Source organism: Schistocerca americana, chromosome 3, assembly GCF_021461395.2.
Source record: "Schistocerca americana isolate TAMUIC-IGC-003095 chromosome 3, iqSchAmer2.1, whole genome shotgun sequence".
In the NCBI taxonomy this organism is placed as follows: domain Eukaryota; kingdom Metazoa; phylum Arthropoda; class Insecta; order Orthoptera; family Acrididae; genus Schistocerca; species Schistocerca americana.
In genome coordinates, this window is record NC_060121.1 from 892,380,120 (window position 1) to 892,401,363 (window position 21,244).

At 42.5% G+C, this 21,244-nt stretch overlaps 1 protein-coding gene across 1 annotated transcript in view; it reads right to left on the reverse strand.

The window, feature by feature from the left end:
- Positions 1–20,796, reverse strand: part of LOC124605711 (proton-coupled amino acid transporter-like protein pathetic) — a 134,532-nt gene extending 113,736 nt beyond the window's left edge. Inside the window, exon 1 of the mRNA XM_047137585.1 lies at positions 20,671–20,796. The gene's annotated coding sequence lies outside the window, so the exon portion shown is untranslated. The remainder of the gene's footprint in view (positions 1–20,670) is intronic.
- Positions 20,797–21,244: the final 448 nt, after the last annotated feature.

Sequence of the window (21,244 nt, forward strand, 5' to 3'; positions counted from 1 at the left end):
TAACCTAAGGACATCACACACACCCATGCCCGAGGCAGGATCGAACCTGCGACCGTAGCGATCGTGCGGCTCCGGAGTGAAGCGCCTAGAACCGTTCTGCCACCGCGACCGGCTTTACTTTGACAAAAGAAATCAAAGTAGTCTCACTGACAAGTGCACTCTAATTTGTAACTTGGATAAGCGGTAGCGCCGTGCATGTTTTTTAATGTTGCAGAACAAATCCTTATATATTTCGATCAGTAATACAGAAACTTTTAGTTTCCTTGCGGTACAATGATCAAATTAAGCTTTTCGGCATACGCTGCTTAGTAATGTCTCCGTAAGGTGAGGTTCAAGAGCCATGAAGTATTTTATAAAATGCAGCTGTTTATTTGCCCCATTAGTCAGCCATCGGTTTCTTCTATCAACCATCATCCAGGACGTAGGGTACAGCAGATTAGTTTAAAACAACCCATATTCCTTTGAAGCTGAATAGTATCGAAATTATCGGCTGTAATTCTACAAACAATTTGTCTTAGAGTACTGACAGTCACATCTTATGTCAAAGAGACAGACGTCATAGGAGTTGTCGATCTGTTTGACATAAGATATGACTGTCAGTACTCTAAGACAAATTGTTTGTACAATTCCACTCGATAATTTCGGTACTCTTCAGCTTCAAAGAAATATGGGGTGTTTTTAACTAATCTGTTGCACCCTACATCCCGGATGATGGTTTGTAACTGAAATCGGTAGCTGACTACTGGGACAAATAAACAGCTCATGGTTAAAATGCATTTTATGACACGTTGCTTAAACTGTACGTTATGTCAATATAACCAATTTGTATCAATGGTATTTTTTTTAATGTTACAGAAAAATTCGTTTATAAAATGTTTTTTCTCAAAATTTTAGCTATTTTGATGAATAATTTATTTTGGTGTAAAGATCGAATTTTTGTTCACAATCTGAGATCTGCAAATACAGGGTGTCACAAAAAGGTACGGCCAAACTTTCAGGAAACATTCCTCACACACAAAGAAAGAAAATATGTTATGTGGACATGTGTCCGGAAACGCTTACTTTCCATGTTAGAGCTCATTTTATTACTTCTCTTCAAATCCCATTACTCATGGCATGGAAACACACAGCAACAGAACATACCAGCGTGACTTCAAACACTTTGTTACAGGAAATGTTCAAAATGTCCTCCGTTAGCGAGGATACATGCATCCACCCTCCGTCGCATGGAATCCCTGATGTGCTGGTGCAGCCCTGGAGAATGGCGTATTGTATCACAGCCGTCCACAATACGAGCACGAAGAGTCTCTGCATTTGGTACCGGGTTTGCGTAGACAAGAGCTTTCAAATGCCCCCATAAATGAAAGTAAAGAGGGTTGAGGTCAGGAGAGCGTGGAGGCCATGGAATTGGTCCGCCTCTACCAATCCATCGGTCACCGAATCTGTTGTTGAGAAGCGTACGAACACTTCGACTGAAATGTGCAGGAGCTCCATCGTGCATGAACCACATGTTGTGTCGTACTTGTAAAGGCACATGTTCTAGCAGCACAGGTAGAGTATCACGTATGAATTCATGATAACGTGCTCCATTGAGCGTAGGTGGAAGAACATACTGACGAAACTAAAATGAGCTCTAACATGGAAATAAAGCGTTTCCGGACACATGTCCACATAACACATTTTCTTTCTTTGTGTGTGAGGAATGTTTCCTGAAAGTTTGGCCGTACCTTTTCGTAACACTCTGTATACTTGCATTTTATGATAAGCGATACGTGTGTTGTAGCACGGCCACTAGTTCTAGGTGCTACCGAGCATATGAGCTGGGAGCTGACCACCATTGTCACGTCAGATGCAGCAAAGCCACCAGAAGACTGGTTCATTGTGGGCCAGGCAATGGGCCAGCAATGCAATAACGACCACACAGCACAAAGGCAAAATGACTACAGCAGGTTAGTTACTACACCTCCAAGCTACATGTTTGTTATGGTCTATGTGGTCGAAAGCAGATCCTCAGCTAAGCAGTTACACACTGGACTAGTATAAATGGCCATCGTTTTCGATCAAAGATATCACAGTCTGGCAGCCAGCATCTACTGAACGACGCAACTGCTCCTTTCCCCACCTCCATCAAGCACAGGTAGCATTCGACAATCATGTGTAGATGATCCTGACAACCTCTGAGCATGGTGCCAACTTATACAAAATTCAAATAGATCAGATACTTTTGAACGTGGTGCCAATTAATGGAAAATTCAAGCCACTCGGATGCTTTTGAACATGGTGCAAAATTTAGATCATTTGGATTCTTTTAAAGATTTCCAAGATGCCGACTTCATATTGATTGGCCGTTTTGTTTTAATTGCCAGTAGAATGCTGGGATGCGATCTGCGATTGGCTGTCTCATTTTAATGACTGGTAAAATTCTGAGGTATTATTGGGAGCTCTAAATGTGTGTGTGTGTGTGTGTGTGTGTGTGTGTGTGTGTGTGTGTGTGTGGATGTGAGTGATTCTGTAGATGCACATCTGAGATGGGCTATACCGATGTAGCAGAATGTTGACTGACTGTGACACAGTATTTAAGAAACCCGCGCTTAGGACGTAGTGCTCTCAAGCCAATGGCCGTGAATTGACGTCGCCACGGCTCATGATTGGTCAAAGTGGCTTGGAGTTACTATAGGTGCTCTAAACATCTTATTGTCCAAATCTTCGTTGCTGTATCGGGGAAGGATGAGATGAGGGATTAAGAAAGATGCTATCGTCCCCGAAACCTCTCTCAAACGGCCAAACCATAAGAGTCCATGAAGCCCTTTCAGACAGTGTTCCAAGTTCGAAACATCGGTGCCCAAACCTGTTCGATTTAATTTAAGTGCCGTAGCAATGCCGGTACCCCTGTGTATGGTGTAGTCGTCCTACATTAAGTCGATGCCAGGCTTCCATTCTTCCTGACAAGAAGATCGAACGGTTTACACTGAACGTTTTTCTAAAACCTGAGTGATTCCTCCAAGAGCATCCGTTTCTGCACTTCCTCGTCCAACCCCAGATATCTGGGCTTGTGCTGTCCCTTTGTGGTCTGGTAATGAAGTGATCTGGAGAATAGGGACTGTTATCGATCTCCACAGAGGCAGCCTGGCAGCCTCGTCTGAACAGAAAAGATATTCGTCATACCACAGACTAACTCCCAGAAAGTTCGGCCAGCTGGAACGTACTTGAGCCAGAATTCTATGTTATCCCTTCTATCACTTGAGGCTTGTGGTGATGGAAGCCAGCAACGTAAAGGCCTCAGCACACCGTAACCACATTCACTGGCAGAACAACTTTCTGTCGTCTGCTACTGACATGAATTAGTTCTCGACGCTGGTATTACGAATCGCTGGTTGTCACACTGGATTCGTATTCGGGAGGACGGCGGTTCAAACACGCGTCCAGCCATCCAGATTTAGGTTTTCAATGATTTACCTAAATCGATCCAGACATATGCCGGGATAATTCGTTTGAAAAGGCACGACCGATTTCCTTCCTCATCCTTGACACAACGCGAGCTTGTGCTCCGTCACTAAAGATCTCGATGTCAACGGGACGCTAAACCCAATCTTCCTGATTCTCTCCTTTTCGAGTTGCTCTCTACAGGGCCCTGTTAGTTGCTTCGTCTTTTTAGCGTGTACGAAAACATTCTTTGGGCTGTTCTTGATATCATTGCAGCCACGCCATCTTCTGACGCTTCAACTGCTTGAGCAAGAGAAGTTGCTGGCCGGCCTCATTCGCTCTTACTGACGTTGTCGCCCCAGGTTAGAACCCATAATAAAGTATGGTTCCAAGAGCAGACAGCATCTCACGTGTAATACAGTGACAGGAGTGTGGGCAGCACGGTTTTAAGAAATCAGAGTGCGAAGAACCGTTGTCCGCATTTCCGATACCAAAATAGTTCAGCAACTACTAAATGTGAGCTATAGTAAAGTGCTGAAATCCTGTCCACTCTTGCACAGTTTCCCTAGTGCCGTACAATCAGTATGTAACAGTGCACGGTCTAATTCATGTGTAAGATGGGTGGAAGTGACGCAGTGATTTCCGAAAAGAATTCTTGCTTAGTAGAAGAAGGCGGAAATTTTTACGTGAATGTGTGGCCCATATTGAATGCACTTTAATAAATTGTAAAGTGGTACTCTATATAGCAAATGACTTGTTCATCAGTAAAGACAAAAACTGGCATTCCGGTAACGGTTTTTTCTGTGTTAGTGAAGCGAGAGAGAATAGAGGAAAACACAACGATAGAGAGATAGACAGATGGAAAGAGAAACTGCTGTTGCATCATGTTATTGTTTATTTCCAGAGCTGCATCCCATAGAGACGTCACCAACAATAGGCTTCGTAACGCTCCGTCATTGGACCATTGCCATCTCAGATTGTACGCAGACCTCTCTGCCTCCCTCTCTCTGTCTCTCTCTTTCTTTCTGTCTCGCTCTCTTTCTCTCTCTCTCTCTCTCTCTCTCTCTCTCTATCTCTCTCTCTCTCTCTCCCCGCCCTCTCTCTTTTGAACCACACAGTTGTTTTACATCTATCAGAATACATTATTTCATAATCCGTATTATTAAAGCCCACGTTCAGGTTCTTGTTCAAAACTTAATGCTAACATTTTTATTATTCGAAAGGTATCTGAAGTAAGTGATCGTTCGACACGAAAATTAGTCTACTTTGCTTATTTTCATTCGGTTATGTCGTATGGCATTATATTTTGGGGTAACTCTTCCCATTCTAAAAGGATATTTTTGGCTCAGAAACGGGCGGTTCGGGCAATAAGTGGTGTAAGTTCACGAAGCTCTTGCCGACCACTGTTCACGAGTCTGGGTATTTTGACATTGGCCTCTCAATATGTATATTCCCTACTGTCATTTCTTGTTACCAATATTAGCTTATTCCCAAGAATAAGCAGCTTTCACTCAGTTTATACTCGGCAGAAATCAAACCTGAATTTGGATCGGACTTCCTTAACTCTTGAGCAGAAAGGTGTGCAGTATATTGCTGCATCCATTTTCAATAAGCTACTACAAGAATTCAAAAATCTTAGCAGTAATCCACGCACCTTCAAATCAAAACTGAAGCATTTCCTCATGGGTCACTCTTTCCATTCAGTCGAAGAGTTCCTTGAAAAATTAAGCTAATTCTTGTTGTATTGTTGATTACGTTTACTTAAACTTATTGCTTGACTTTTTTCAGATTCATAAATGTTTTATTTTTATCTGTTATTACTTTTCTGTTGTAATTTCATGTCACAACGCATCGATATTGCACTCCGTACTCATCGTTGGAGCTTGCGAAGCTGAGCGCGTCTTCTCCATGGAGGGAGCACTGTACTGCTGTATAATGGCAACAATGCAACACCGCCTCTGGTGATGCGCCGTCTCGATGCGTGCAGTGAGTCTTTGTTGGGTGCTAGCAAACCAAATTGACACAATCTGCCTCTCTGAACATCAAGTGACCACTGGTATATATATGTTAGACATTTCAAGATTGAAGTTAGCTTCCTACTTCTGCAGAGTAGATATGGATGGAGGAGGAGTTGCTACATTTATTAAAAACCGCCATAAATTCAAGAACATTGACATTAGTAAATTCTGTTTAGAGCAGCATCTAGAAGCACGTGCAACAGAAGTAGAGTTCCATAACAGATCCTGTATAATAGTAACTATCTACCGAGCACCTGCAGGAAATTATAATCTATTCATAAATCATCTAGAAGCTCTTTTGGGTTATTAAACAGGAAGAAAGAAAGAAATTTTGATTGCTGGTGACTTTAATACAGATTTTCTAATGAAATCTTCCAGTAAACATTTACTGCAGTTAGTAATGTTGTCTTTCAATCTAACTCACACTGTAAACTTTCCAACTAGGATCACAAAATCCTCAAGGACAGCCATTGATAACATTTTTATAGACAAATCAAAGGAACAAAATCATATCATAAAACCTGTAACAAATGGACTATCAGATCATGACATGCAGCTCCTTGTTTTAGATGTAAATTCTAAGCAGATTATCAAGATTGCTAAATCTGAGTACAGGAGAGTAGTCAATCAACCAAAAATTGAGGGTTTTAGAAAACTGCTCAAAGATATGAACTGGAAGCGTGTTTATAGTGCTCATGACATGAATGAAAAATATAACACATTCATGAACAATGTCAGTACCATGTTTGAAAACTGTTTTCCTCTAAAAGTTACTCAAAATAAACAGAAATCTATAATAAAACCATGGATTACACATGGAATAAAGATTTCCTATAAGACAAAATGGAAAATGTATTTGTCGACCAAGAATAGCTCCAACGCTGACGATTTAGCTAAATACAAAGAATACTGTAAAATATTAAAAAAAAGTAATTCAGACATCTAAACAAATGCACTACGAGAAGAAGATAGCAATGTCAGGGAACAAAATAAAAACAGTATGGGATATAGTGAAGGAGGAGACTGGTAGAAGCAGAAAGGAACAGGAGCAAATAGCATTAAGAATAGATGACACATTAGTAACCGATGGGCATAGTGCGGCAAATCTATTTAACAAGTACTTTATATCCGTTACTGATAGAATGGGATTGTCAGGATCAGTAAATAATGCCCTTGAATATCTGAAACTAGCCTTTACAAATAGCTTCAGGTACATGAATATGTCACTCACTTCACCAAAAGAAATAACTTCCATAGTAAAATCTTTAAAAATAAAGCATTCTAGTGGTTACAATGAAATATCAACAAAGTTAATTAAGGCATGTTCTTGTGAGTTTAGTGTAATTCTAAGTTACTTGTGTAGCCAATCAATTATAACTGGGGCATTTCCTGACTGGCTAAAATATGCAGATGTTAAGCCTCTATTCAAGAAAGGGGATAAAGAGATACCATCAAACTATAGGCCGATTTCACTTTTGCCAGCATTCTCAAAAAGTTTAGAATAGTAATGTACAAGCAGCTTCTCAACCATCTGACCACAAATAACATATTATCAAGAAAACAGTTTTGATTTCTGAAGGGTTCTGACATTAAGAAGGCTATTTACACCTCAAATTACAAGCAGCAGGTATTTCCTGTCATTTGTCAAAGGCATTTGATTGTGTGAATCACAACATACTTTTAAATAAATTAGAATTCTATGGTGTTATGGGCAGCGCTGCAAAACGGTTCACATCATACCTCGCTAACAGGAAACAAGGAGGGTCAGTGCAAGGGACTAGTAAATTAAGTCATCAGTCTTCATCAGAATGGGAAGAAATTACATGTGGTGTCCCACAAGGATCCATTTGAGGGCCATTGCTTTTTCTTGTGTACATTAATGATCTCTCATCAGCTACACTGCCAGAAGCAGAGTTCGTTTTGGTTGCAGATGACACAAGTATTGCAATAAATAGTATGTCGAGCGTAGTTCTAGAAAGATCCGCTAATGATATTTCATGGATAGTAATAAATGGTTTAAAGCCAACTCACTGACATTAAACTTCGAAAACACTCACTACATGCAATTCAGAACCTGTATGAGGTTTCCACCCAGCATATGCATAAAGTATGAAGAAGAGCAGATAGAAGAGGTTGACAGTCTTAAATTCCTGGGATTACAACTTGATAATAAATTCAGTTGGGAGGAGCACAACACAGAACTGCAGAAACGCCTTAACAAATTTGTATTTGCAATTCGAGTTTTAGCAGACATAGGCGACATAAAAATGAAAAAGCTTGCATACTTTGCCTACTTTCATTCCATAAGGTCGTATGGTATAATATTTTGGGGTAACTCTTCAAGTCAAACAAAAGTTTTCAGAGTCCAAAAGCGTGTAATACGTATTATTTGTGGAGTAAATTCACGGTCGTCCTGTAGAAACCTCTTCAAAGAACTGGGTATACTAACTACTGCCTCTCAGTACATTTACTCCTTAATGAAATTTGTCCTAAATAATATATCTCTTTTCCAACAAACAGCTCGGTTCAAACATACAATACTAGGAACAAAAACGATTTGCACAAGGACTTAAAAGCACTTACTTTAGTTCAAAAAGGGGTCCACTACTCAGGAACACTCATCTTCAAAAATTTGCCAGCAAACATAAAAAATTTAGTTATAAATAAAGATCAGTTTAAAAGAAGCCTGAAAGACTTACTAGTGGCCAACTCCTTCTACTCCATTGACGAATTTTTTAATAGAAACAAATGATGTATTGTATATACTCATACTATTAGTATTGTTATTTCAGCTTTAAAAATGATGTATTGTATATACTCATACTATTAGTATTGTTATTACAGCTTATAAAATGTTGTATTGTATATACTCATACTATTAGTATTGTTATTTCAGCTTAAAAAAATGATATATTGTCTATACTCATAATATTAGTAATGTTATTTCAGCTTAAAAAAAAGTGACATGTTCCACATCCACGAGGATCTCCTCAGTACGGATCTATGGAACGAAAAACTAATCTAATCCAATCTAATCTGTTGCGCGAAGCCGAGCCGGGGATAAACAGTGTGAAAAATTTGCTGCAAAGTATACTTAATAGCTGAAAGTGTCACGTCAGTTCGTAGGAGAAAAGTGTTTGAGTAATTAGCTTATTTCGCGGAAAAACGTGTGCGATTAGTTATGAGATTTATGGCTGAAACAGTGTCGTCTTCATCGATCACTAATTTTCTTGGAGGAAACAACCGAGTCCCGCAACCATTTCTGAAAAGATGGACGTGCAGGGGATTTTCATGGAGAAACATATTCATAGCAGAACGTAAATGAAAAGGCTCACGTGATCAGTGCTTGCTTGGTTAATTAATGTGAAAATGTCAAACTATCATAACTGTTAACACGAAACTGGATTAGTCATTGTTAGAGAAGCGTATTACGTGCTAACGGACAATAAAAACAAAGTCACTTGATTTGTACTTTTATTATTTCAAGGATACATTTTCCATATTTTACGTGCGAGGGTAGACACACGGTCTAAAAACGCCTTGCCACGGTTCGCGCGGTTCCCCCGTCGGAGGTTCGAGTCCTCCCTCGGGCATGGGTGTATGTGTTGCCCCTAGCGTAAGGTAGTTTAAGCTAGATTAAGTAGCGTGTAAGCCGATTACCTCATCAGTTTGGTCCCATAGGAACCAATCACAAATTTCCAAATTTTTTTGGAAGAGGACTGTGACGAAACTCTGCAGAACTTCTGTATTTACCTAAACAGGTATATTATTGTACGACAGATAGTTTAAGAGATATGACGTCATAAACAATGAAATTGTGAAAAAGCACTGAATGAGGTTTTATTCTTTACTACGAAGACACTTATGGTCGACTCAACTTAAGGAGATCTCTGAGCCGCTCTGGATTAGCCGAGCGGTCTGAGGCGCTGCAGTCATGGACTGTGCGGCTGGTCCCGGTGGAGGTTCGAGTCCTCCCTGGGGCATGGGTGTGTGTGTTTGTCCTTAGGATAATTTAGGTTAAGTAGTGTGTAAGCTTAGGGACTGATGACCTTAGCAGTTAAGTCCCATAGGATTTCACACACATTTGAACATTTTTTTTTTTTCAGATCCCTGACACCTAGCAGCGCTTTTGACAGCTTTAAGCTGCGAACCGCAAACAGCTGCAAGGGGAAAACAACAGCCGTCTACATACAGAGGCGGACGAAAGTATTCAGACACAGGTCACATGCTTATCTCACGCTCAATTTTGACTGATGCATACACGGAATGTGTATCTGCGCATGTGCCATAATGCAGGGAATATTTCGAACGACGTCGGCTAAGCGAATGTCACTATACCCTTTACCTGGAACGATTAGTTCCGTGTTATCATTACAGGTACGTGTTTCGCGCGTCGCAAAAGTAATCAGACACTGCCCTGCTTGACAAGGTAACCGCGGTCTGAAGGCACAACTCGGCGGCAGCAAGCAGCCAGTGTACGTAAGGCAGCTGTTTCGTATTACAGGAAAGCACAGGACGAGTCCAAAAAGACCATCGTAGCGCCATGTCCCGTAAAGGTAGGAAAACGACAGTGCAAGAGCGAAGACTAATTATGCGGCTGCACGGTGAGGGAAAATCATGTGCAGAAATAGGCAATGTCGTCAACCGAAGCCGAAAAACTAGATTTAGTATCGTCCATAAATAGAAAGAAGAAAAGAGTCTCGTCAATCGGCCAAGACCTGGATGTCCTCAGAAATTCAGGAATAGAGACAAGAGGAACGTAGTTCGAACGGTGAAAAACGACTCGCGGGCAACGATCGCTGCTATAGCGGCAGAACTGGCCGAAGGCGTTGGTACCGATGTTAGTGTTAAATCAGTACGCAGATACCTGAACAGTGTTGGGTACAATTCTAGAGTGCCCAGGCGCAAACCGTTCGTCAGTAAGTGCAATGCAAAAATTCGGATGGTTTTTGCAGAAGAGTTTGTCGGCAAGGATGTGACCTTTTGGGACAAGATTCTGGGGAGTGATAATGCAAATTTACTTCGAACCACGTGGATGGCCGCAGTTTAGTGTGGCGTCAAGCAAACACAGAGTTGGAGCTCAAAAACATGCAAGCAACCATCAAACATGGAGGTGGCAGTGTGATGGTGTGAGGATGCAAGTCTTCCAGAGGTGGTGGTGAGCTTGTCTTTATTGAAGGCATCGTGAACAAATTTGTCTATCTCGATATACTCAAACAAAATCTGACGAAAAGTACTGCGAAGTTGGGTCTTCGAGGTGACTTTTATTTCCGACAAGACAATGATCCTAAGCATACGGAAGAAATTGTCAAATTGTGGATCCTATTCAACAAGCGTCATCACCTCATTACCCCACCGCAGTGGTCGGACCTCAATCCTATCGTAAACATCTGGAATGACCTGAGAACGAGACTACAGAAACGACAAGTGAGCATTTTAGCACATTTTCGTGTGTTGATAGAAGAAGAATGGATCAATATCGGTTCGGATATAACGAAATAGGTTGTTTACTCCATGCCGCAAAGACCTAGGACTGTAACACAGAGAAAGGGATGCACTGCCAAATACTGACTGCTGAGTGTCTGAATACTTTCACCCATTGTATATTTAGATTTTCTTTCTTTTTTTCACATAAGGCGTGTTTAGTTACTTGTTGTTCTGCATATGTCCGTATTGGCACATGAAGTCTACATTTGTAAAGAATAAAATATATCTTTTGAGTTAAAAACACATTTAAGGTTTACTTCTCTGATTACTCCCAATGTCTGAATACTTTTGTCCGACTCTGTAGCTATGACGATACGTTGCCACACAGGAGTTCCCAAAATCGCGTTGTAGACACGCGAAGCAGCGACTCCCAGTGAACAGCAACTCTACAGGATCTTTGTACTATTGTTTCACAGCTTCAAAAGTGTATTCACGAATATATTTTTGATGTTACAATACAAACACAGTTCATATTTTTGTTTCCGTTTCTAATAGAAAATTAAAAAAAAAAACAATACACATGCAGTATCCAGTTTGTCAGCTGGTAAAAAAATTAACTGAAAGCACATTAACAGAGCTTTACATGTTCACCTACATCACCCGTCTGTTTTAGCTTAGGGCAGCAAACAGCTGACGTCATAAGCTCCCAGTGCCTACATACGTAACGTGAGAAATGATTTAATTATTCACGTCTGTAAGCAGGATCGGGTTCAAAGGCTTTCACGGCTATGTGGAAAGAAATTTCTTTCCTCAGACGAGCCATTGGGCATACAAGGCCTTCCGCTACACTTTCCTGCTGCCATCTACGCTTTCGTTTTAGTTGCTTTAGTTGCTGTGGCCGAGCTGTTCTAGGCGCTTCAGTCCCGAACCGCGCTGCTGCCACGGTCGCAGGTTCCAATCCTACCTCAGGCAAGGGTGTGTGTGATGTCCTTACGTTAGTTAGGTTTAAGGAGTTCTAGGTCTAGGGAACTTATGACCCCAGATGTTAAGTCCCATAGTGCTCAGAGTCATTTGAACCATTCTATTAATGACGTTGAGGATAGATTCTGACCAACCAGGTTACAGCTTTTCACTGCCCGCTGACTAGTACGTGCCCTTCGCCTTTATTTACTTCGACGTCGACACGAGATGATTAATTCTACCCTCCTCCACCTGTATTTCTTCCCCTCGACACTATCAATGTAAGAAAGTGGATTCTTTCTCTACAGAATATCGATATTTCCTATATATCGATATGATGTTGCCATCTCTAGCCGGCAGACGGTATAACGTACGTAGTTTCTGGTTACCTTCTGATGGACTTACTCACTTCTATTGAATGGGACACACGCGTGTGCCCTTCAGCGTGGACCTATTGATCGCTCTGGTTCACATGCCTCTGAGCACTATGGGACTTAACTTCTAAGGTAATCAGTCCCCTAGAACTTAGAACTACTTAAACCTAACTAACCTAAGGATATCACACACATCCATGCCCGAGGCACGATTCGAACCTGTGACCGTAGCGGTCGCGCGGTTCCAGACTGTAGCGCCTAGAACCGCTAGGCCACCCCGAACAGCTATTGATCTCTCTCTTCTCCACACAGTGAAGAGAAAAAACATGGAGATGACGAACATATTTTACTGTAAGTCGTGTGCTCCTTTCAACAACAGTGACGTAATCGAGAAAAATACTATGGATACGCACTGTACATTATTCGCACAGACACGAAACAAAAAGAAATTTCGCTGTTCGTCCGAAGGCTTTTACACAGCGCCGCCTTCCTGCAGAATCATATGAGCGATAAGATACAACGTGAGCTCAGAACAGCGCGTCGAAACCAGTTTTGAAATTACTTGTCCTTCCACTCGAGGTACTGTGTGTCACGAATTGCGCTTAAATACCTAACATACAACTTGTATCGAGGTATTTCAGTTACTGGTAAGACAAAAAAGTGGAAAGCATACACATAAAACACATGTTCAGTTTTTATAGTCTGTAGTTATTGTAACGGTCATAAATCTCTTGGAACATGTTAGCAAATACTTCTTTCGGAATACACTGATCAGACAGAGCATTATGACCATCTGTCGAATAGGCGGTATCTCTACCGGCGGCGACGTGTCGTGGCATGGAAGCAACGAAGCCTTGCTAGGTCGCTGGAGGGAGCCGGCACCACATCTGCACATACAAGTCACCTAATTCCCTTAGATTCCGGGGAAGGTAGCGATGAGCACTGACGCCAATTTCAATCACATCCCAGACGTGTTCGATCGGGTTCAGATCTGGCGGGTTGGTGAGCCCGACTAAAACACGCCACCGTGTTCCTCGAACCTCTCCGTCACACTCCTGTATTTGCAACATGGCACATTATCTTGTTGAAAAATGATCGTCATGAAAAGATGTATGTGCTCTGTAACCAGTGCACGATATTCTTTGGCCGTCATGGTCCACTGGACCCATTGATTCCCACGTGTATGTTTCCCAGAGGACAATGCAGCCGCCGCCATCTTAGCTCTGTCCCGCAGTACAGGTGTCAAGGAGCTGTTCCCCTGGAAGACGACGGATTCGCGCCCTCCCATCGGCATGGAGAGGAAGTTATCGGGATTCGTCAGACACTGCAACGCTCTGCCACTGTGTCAACTTGCGTTGTCGATGGTCACGTACCCATTTCAGTCGTAATTGCCGTTGTCGTGGTGTTAATATTGCCATATGCATGGGTCATCGACTGTGGGGGCCCATAGTTGGGAGTGTTTGGCACATTGTGTGTATAGACATACTTGTACTCTACCCGGCATTAAAATCTGATGTTAGTTCCGACTCAGTTCGCCACCTGTCCCGTTTTACCCGTCTGGCCAGCCTACGACGTCCGACATCTGTTATGAGGTGTGGCCGCCCATCCCCACGACGTCTGAACGTAGTTTCACATTGGTTTCGCCACGTGTTGAAGGCACCTAACACAGCACTCCTCGAACACCCGGCAAGTCGTGTGGTTACCGAAATGGTTGTGGCGAGTCTCCGAGCCATCACGATCTGCCCTCGGTCGAACTCAGATACTTCGCACGCCTTCCCCATTCTACAAACGAACAGCTTGCCCACTGATGCTACACGCACCGTACGTGTTCCAAGCAGTCATTAGATTAGATTAGATTAGTACTTGTTTCATAGATCATGAATACGATACTTCGTAATGATGTGGAAAGTGCCAGGTTAATAAAAGGTGTCTATACACGCTATTACATTAGGCAAAATATTACATGACACTCAATATTTTTAATTTCTTTTTTTTTTTTAGGTTGGGAAATTACCCACTTACTATATCCAAAAATTCATCTAACGAGTAGAAGGAGTTGCCATTGAGAAATTCTTTTAATTTCCTTTTAAATGCTATATGGCTATCTGTCAGACTTTTGATGCTATTAGGTAAGTGACCAAAGACTTTTGTGGCAGCATAATTTACCCCCTTCTGAGCCAAAGTTAGATTTAACCTTGAGTAGTGAAGATCATCCTTTCTCCTAGTGCTGTAGCCATGTACATTGCTATTACTTTTGAATTCGGATTGTTAATAACAAATTTGATAAGTGAATATATATATATATTGTGAGGCTACAATGAAGATTTCTAGGTCTTTAAATAAGTGTCTGCAGGATGATCTTGGATGAGCTCCAGCAATTATTCTGATTACACGCTTTTGTGCAATGAACACTCTTTTACTCAATGATGAGTTACCCCAGAATACGATGCCATACGAAAGCAGAGAATGAAAATAGGCGTGGTAAGCTAATTTACTCAGATGTATATCGCCAAAATTAGCAATGACCCTAATAGCATAAGTAGCTGAACTCAAACGTTTCAGCAGATCCTCAGTGTGCTTTTTCCAGTTCAACCCCTCATCAATGCATACACCTAGAAATTTTGAATATTCTACCTTAGCTACCGATTTCTGATCGAAGTCTATATTTATTAATGGGGTCATTCCATTTACTGTGTGGAACTGTATGTACTGTGTTTTGTCAAAGTTTAATGAGAGCCCATTTGTAGAGAACCACTTAATGATTTTCTGAAAAACATCGTTTACAATTTCACCAGTTAATTCTTGTCTGTCGGGTGTGATAGCTATACTTATATCATCGGCAAAAAGTACCAGCTTTGCATCTTCGTGAATATAGAATGGCAAGTCATTAATATATATTAAGAATAGCAGAGGACCCAAGACCGAACCTTGCGGCACCCCATTCTTGATTGTTCCCCAGTTTGAGAAATCACCAGTTTTTTGAATATTATGTGAACTGTTCATTTCAGCTTTCTGCACTCTTCCAGTTAGGTATGATTTAAACCATTTGAGCACTGTCTCATTCATACTACAGTACTTGAGCTTATCTAGAAGTATTCCATGATTTACACAAACAAAAGCCTTTGATAGATCACAAAAAGTCCCAACGGGTGACTTCCGGTTACTCAGAGCATTTAATATTTCATTAGTGAAAGTATATATAGCATTTTTCGTTGAAAAACCCTTCTGGAAACCAAACTGTCCCCCGCCAGGTCACGCTGCTATCGCCTGGACGGTTTTATATCGTTAGTAGGATGATGGTCATAATGTTCTGGCTGTACAGTGTATATGGAAGTACTATTCTTACACACCTTTCTGCATACGACACATATGTGTTTTCCGTATGATTCCGTTGAAGTCGAGGTGAAGCCTCGAAGAAGTCATACGCAGGGATTATGTCCGATGTTAGAGAACAGTTACGTGCTGTTTATTCTAAAAGTTGGGTTGGTACCGTAATCTTGTCTTACCGAAGACTAGACTTTCCAGTGGACAGGCAGGCGGAATGACATACAAAAGTGTTTGTTTAACTTTCGCATTGACACTTCTTACCTGACCACAATATTATTGCACTTCTTCTCCCGTGGCCGTTGTCAGATTCACGCGGTGATGTTAGAGTAAACAAGTACAGTGGTGACTAAGAGAAACGTATCACATTGCGGTTGCCTTCAGGACGGCTGTGTATATGGTAGCAACTGGTTCAACGTGTCCTAGTGAAATATTACGATAAAAGCTCACGGTAAGCCAATCGAAGTACCCTCCTCTCCAGGTGCAATAATGTTGTGATCGACTAATAGGTGGGTCCTAAACAACATAACTGAGTAAACGCATCATATGTTCACCAGAAAACCACAGTTGTCGCAGGTGGTATTTGGTAAGTATTCTTGCCCTGGTCTGAAATACTTCATCTTATCGGTTTTAAATGAGGTTCATTTGTTTGGCTTGCGAGGTTCCACTTGCCACCCAGTATTAAATGGTTGGCACTTAGTGAACTCACGGTGAGTTTTGAAGTCTCTGAAGTAAATTAGTTTAACGGGATGTCACAGTCCCATACTGACGTCACTCGCGAAATATCTTCTGTCACGTCCCTGGTAAATAAAAACAATCACTCATTGGCAACAATCAACAGATTCCATGACAGCAGCAGTAGTGATAAGTGCAAGTCCAAAAGCGCCAAGAAATTACCAGTCCAAGTGGACCAAGACGTTACCAATTCATCAGCCTACTGGGACTCCGTCATCAAGGAGGGGAGGTGGAATAATAACTTTAACCAAGCCAGACACTGCAACCTCAGAGCTGCATGGAAATATAGTGTCGACGCTGCGAGACTACAGACAAATTCACAGTTTATGTATCAACGAGCGCCACTAGCATCGCAGACATCGACACAAAATGCTGGCAGCATGCCGGCAGTCAGTCGTTCGTATCGACATTGGTACTAAAGGGCTATTTGGGAAGTAAATCTGATGAAGCTTTGCACAGATGTCTTGGGCAGCATATTTAATATGCCCATCGAACGCGTCGCGTCGCTCTTTTCCATTTGGAGCGCACAGCGAGCACGTAACGATGCTTGGGAAACAGCGCCTCCAGCCAAGTATTAAGACCTGGTGAGAGATTTTGCCTGATTTCATGCAGCCCACATAACACAACTGTCATGCGGTTCCTTCTTCATAACACTTCGTGTCACACACTGCATGGGTAACGAAGATTCTCCTGCAGCCTTTTCGATGGTAAATGTGTGATGACCCACAACACAGCGCGTAATTGGCTCCCACTGAGTTTCATCTCTGCTTACATAAACCGCTGGATTTGAAAACAACATTCTGGCAGTCAATGAGCTGTAGACCAAAGCAGAGCATTGGTGGAAATCACAGGTGGCTGTCTTCTATGACGACAGTATTGGAATGTTGCCACAACGCTACAACAAATGTCTAAGTTGGAGCGGTAACATTATAGAAAAGTAGCTGGAAGGTGTGGCTAACTGTTGGAGAAAAGCCATTTTTGATTTTCTCAGTGGTTTTCATCTTGCGACCAACCTGGTCTTACTTTTTGAATAAACCTCATATACGAACATATTACAGCTTTGCAAGGAAAACCATGACGTTCTCTGTATCGACGAGGGGCATTTCGGAACTGTTAGTAGTGTTAGTGCTTGTGATTCTCAAGTGATTCATTTTCTTATATTCTGAGCCACAATGGTCAAGAGTGTTGTCGCATACAGATACAGTACTCGCTGAATGACAGGGAGTGGCGCTCAGTCCCATAGTTTAGTTACGTATCGCGCATTATAAAAAGAAAATGGTCTTCGAGAAAAAGCCGGCCGCGCTGGCCGTGCGGTTCTAGGAGCTTCCGTCCGGAACAGCGGGACTGCTACGGTCGCAGGTTCGAATCCTGCCTCGGGCATTGATGTGCATGATGTCCTTAGGTTAGTTAGGTTTAAGTAGTTCTAAGTTCAAGGGGACTGATCACCTAAAATATTAAGTCCCATAGTGCTCAGAGCCATTTGAACCATTCTGAACCCATCTTAGAGAAAAACAAATAATGCTACTACAAAATATAAAATCCTTTCAGAATTTCGCTGTGGTGCCCAGAATTTCTACAGAAACGGGTGCAAACTGAACACAGAGAACAGCTGACATCTTCGAAACATAACTTCATTTGTAGCAGTCATTTTCCGAAAAATGGAACTTCTGTATTCTCCTTTGATGTAAAAAATAAGTGATTCCATCGAATGTACAGGTGACAGGCAAAATAATGTGAACATCTGTACTTACTTGGGAATGATTTATTAATAAGAGTTTGGACCCCCGTTTGCCTGTAATACAGCTACGATTCTTCTTGGAATACTGGCCTATAATGATTGTGTAGTCCCAGTGGAATGTTATGCCACTCTTCTAGCAGAACCTCTTCTAACTCCTGTCGTGACGAGGGAGGCAGAAATCTGCTCCGCAGTCTGTGCTCCAATACAACCAAAAAAAATGGTTCAAATGGCTCTGAGCACTATGGGACTTAACTTCTGAATTCATCAGTCCCTTAGAACTTAGAACTACTTAAACCTAACTAACCTAAGGACATCACACACATCCAGGATTAGAACCTGCGACCGTTGCGGTCGCGCGGTTCCAGACTGTAGCGCCTAGAACCGCTCGGCCACCACGGCCGGCCCAATACCACACACAAGGGTTCCATAGTGTTCAAGTCCACGAACTGTCCTGGCTGGGGAAGACGCTGCAGTTCAGTTGCACGCTCCTCATACCACGATTGTACTGGCCTGGCTGTGTGGATGGGTGCATTATCGTCCTGAAATATGGCATCATTTTTGGGGAACAAAAGTTGAATCATTGGGCGCACCTGATCACCTCAAATGTTCACATAATCGTTGGCTGTAACACGGCCTTTGAGAGTAATGATGCACAATAACATGATATGGCTGCCCAGATCATCACACTTCCACCTCCACATTTAACCGATTGAATCAAGCAATCAGGACTGTAGAGCTCTTTTGGTGTTCTCCAGACGTAAACCGGACCCGATGTCGGAAATGACGAGAACATTAGCTAGTCGGACCATATGATATGTTTCCACTGATCATCCGTCCAGGATTTATGCTCCTGACACCATGTTTTACGCTTCTTTGCAGTGGTTGTCATCACTAATGGTTTCGGTATAGCAGCTTGTCCATGAATATTCGCTTTATGAAGTTCTCGGCGAATAGTATCGATCATTACGGAGTCTCGAAGATGGCTGTTGAGCTCTCCAGTCACTTTAGCTGTCGTATTTTGTGTTGTTTCGACACAATTCGTATTAGCATACGATGGTCTGTCATTTAGTTTCGATTTGTGCCCACTATTAACTTCGCACGATGATGTCTTTCATGTTTTGTGTTGGCTGTCATGACTGTTGAAACACTTGCTCATGAAACATTCAATAAGTTGGCTGTCTTCGTTACTGATGCTACAGCTAATCGGGCCCCCACAATTTGCCCTCTTTCGAACTCTGTTAGGTCCTTCATTGCACGTCGACCTCGGCCTCTGAATGCAAATACGAAGTGTGCACTACTCGTAAACAACCTGCGCCAATGCCTAGTCCATACTGAACACGAACAGTACAACGCAACATGTGCCTTACCTCCGTTGTTGACCGCCAAACGCAACAGTCCCATTACTACCGCAGTTCACATTATTTTGCCTATCCCCTGTAATTACCAGGATGCATACGAGGGTACGTTAAAACGATTTATTGCCTGAATGCACACTACGCATTAGCAGAGGTAACTGCTGTGTCGACCGAACAAGACACAGCCAGGGCAAAAGCACCACAGGCACAAGGATGCGAGGTGGCGCGAGTGCCTTAGAGACTCACCCACTGCGCGACTTCCACAAGCGTCACGGGCAGCATTGAGGGTGAAGATATCCAGTCGCGTATGGTTCGCGGGAAGAGCGACTGCCGGAAAGCCTCCGTGCGCGCACGAATCTCTCTAATTTTACATTCGTGATCTCCTCGGGAGGTATAAGTAGGGGGAAGCAATATACTCGATACCTCATCCAGAAACGCACCCTCTCGAAACCTGAAGGGCAAGCTACACCGCGAAGCAGAGCGCCTCTCTTGCAGAGTCTGCCACTTGAGTTTGCTAAACATCTCCGTAACCCTATCACGCTTACCAAATAACCCTGTGACCAAACGCGCCGCTCTTCCTCGGATCTTCTCTATCTCCTCAACCCGACCTGATACGCATCCCACACTGATGAGCAATCTCAAGTATAGCTCGAACGAGTGGTTTGTAAGCCACCTGCTTTGCTGATGGACTACATTTTCTAAGGACTCTCCCAATGAATCTCAACCTGGCACCCGCCTTACCAACAATTAAATGTATATTATCATTCCACTTCAAATCATTTCGCACGCATACTCCCAGATATTTTACAGAAGTAACTGCTACCAGTGTTTGTTCCGCTATCATGTAATCATACAATAAAGGATCCTTCTTTATATTTATTCGCAATACATTACATTTGTCTATGTTAAGGGTAAGTTACCACTCCCTGCACCAAGTGCCTATCCGCTGCAGATCTTCCTGCATTTCACTGCAATTTTCTAATGCTGCAACTTCTGTATATACTACAGTATCATCCGCAAAAAGCCGCATGGAACTTCCGACACTATCTACTAGGTCATCTATGTATATATTGTGAAAAGCAATGGTCCCATAAAATTCTTCAATCCAGCTCGGGGCCCAACTTCTTGAATTTCTCCAGCATCTCTTTCGATGCCTAAAAACTTAATACAAACCACAAGCCTACATCTCATTCACAGTCCTTTTTTTTTTAATTCCTATCTCGATTCGAAAATAGTTTGCCGAATGTCAGGTAAAGAAACACGGACTTTTTCAATTTCGCTTCTGACAGTAGTATGAGAGGTCGGTGCTGAGGTACCTGTAAAGACGACGTAGCCTGCTGGTTGTTTGGTCCCCACAGGAGCACACAGTAGCGGCGGCAGTGGAGTGTTGACGCCCGCGGTACTCGCCTCCCTCGCGGACTATCCTGCTCTGCTGTGGTACTCGTAACGTCCACCAGGCGAGGCGCAGTAATCGCCTCACAGCCAAGGTCTTTGTCACTCCGCCCCCCCTCTCCCACGCTTCTCCCCCGCCTCCCCTCCTCGCAACCCACTACATTCGCATGCCAGCGACAATCAGTCGCCAATCGTCACCCCACTGCTGGTTACCTTCTGCTACAGGGCCGTAAATGCCACGCACGTGCAGCGAATTACACGTTTCAATAACTGATTCCCTCCACGTCACTGAAACTCTGTGACGGATGGGGGTCAACTAGAACCAAGGAACAAATGATGAGTAGAAATGTCAAACCCTCACATTTGTTCGGAGAATCAAAAATCCGTGAACCTCTTTCTTTTACATAACTTATTTTTAACCAAAATATTGAACATATAATCTGATACCACAGAATTATGCAACTCAGCACATCACTGCAAAAAACTATCAGACAAATT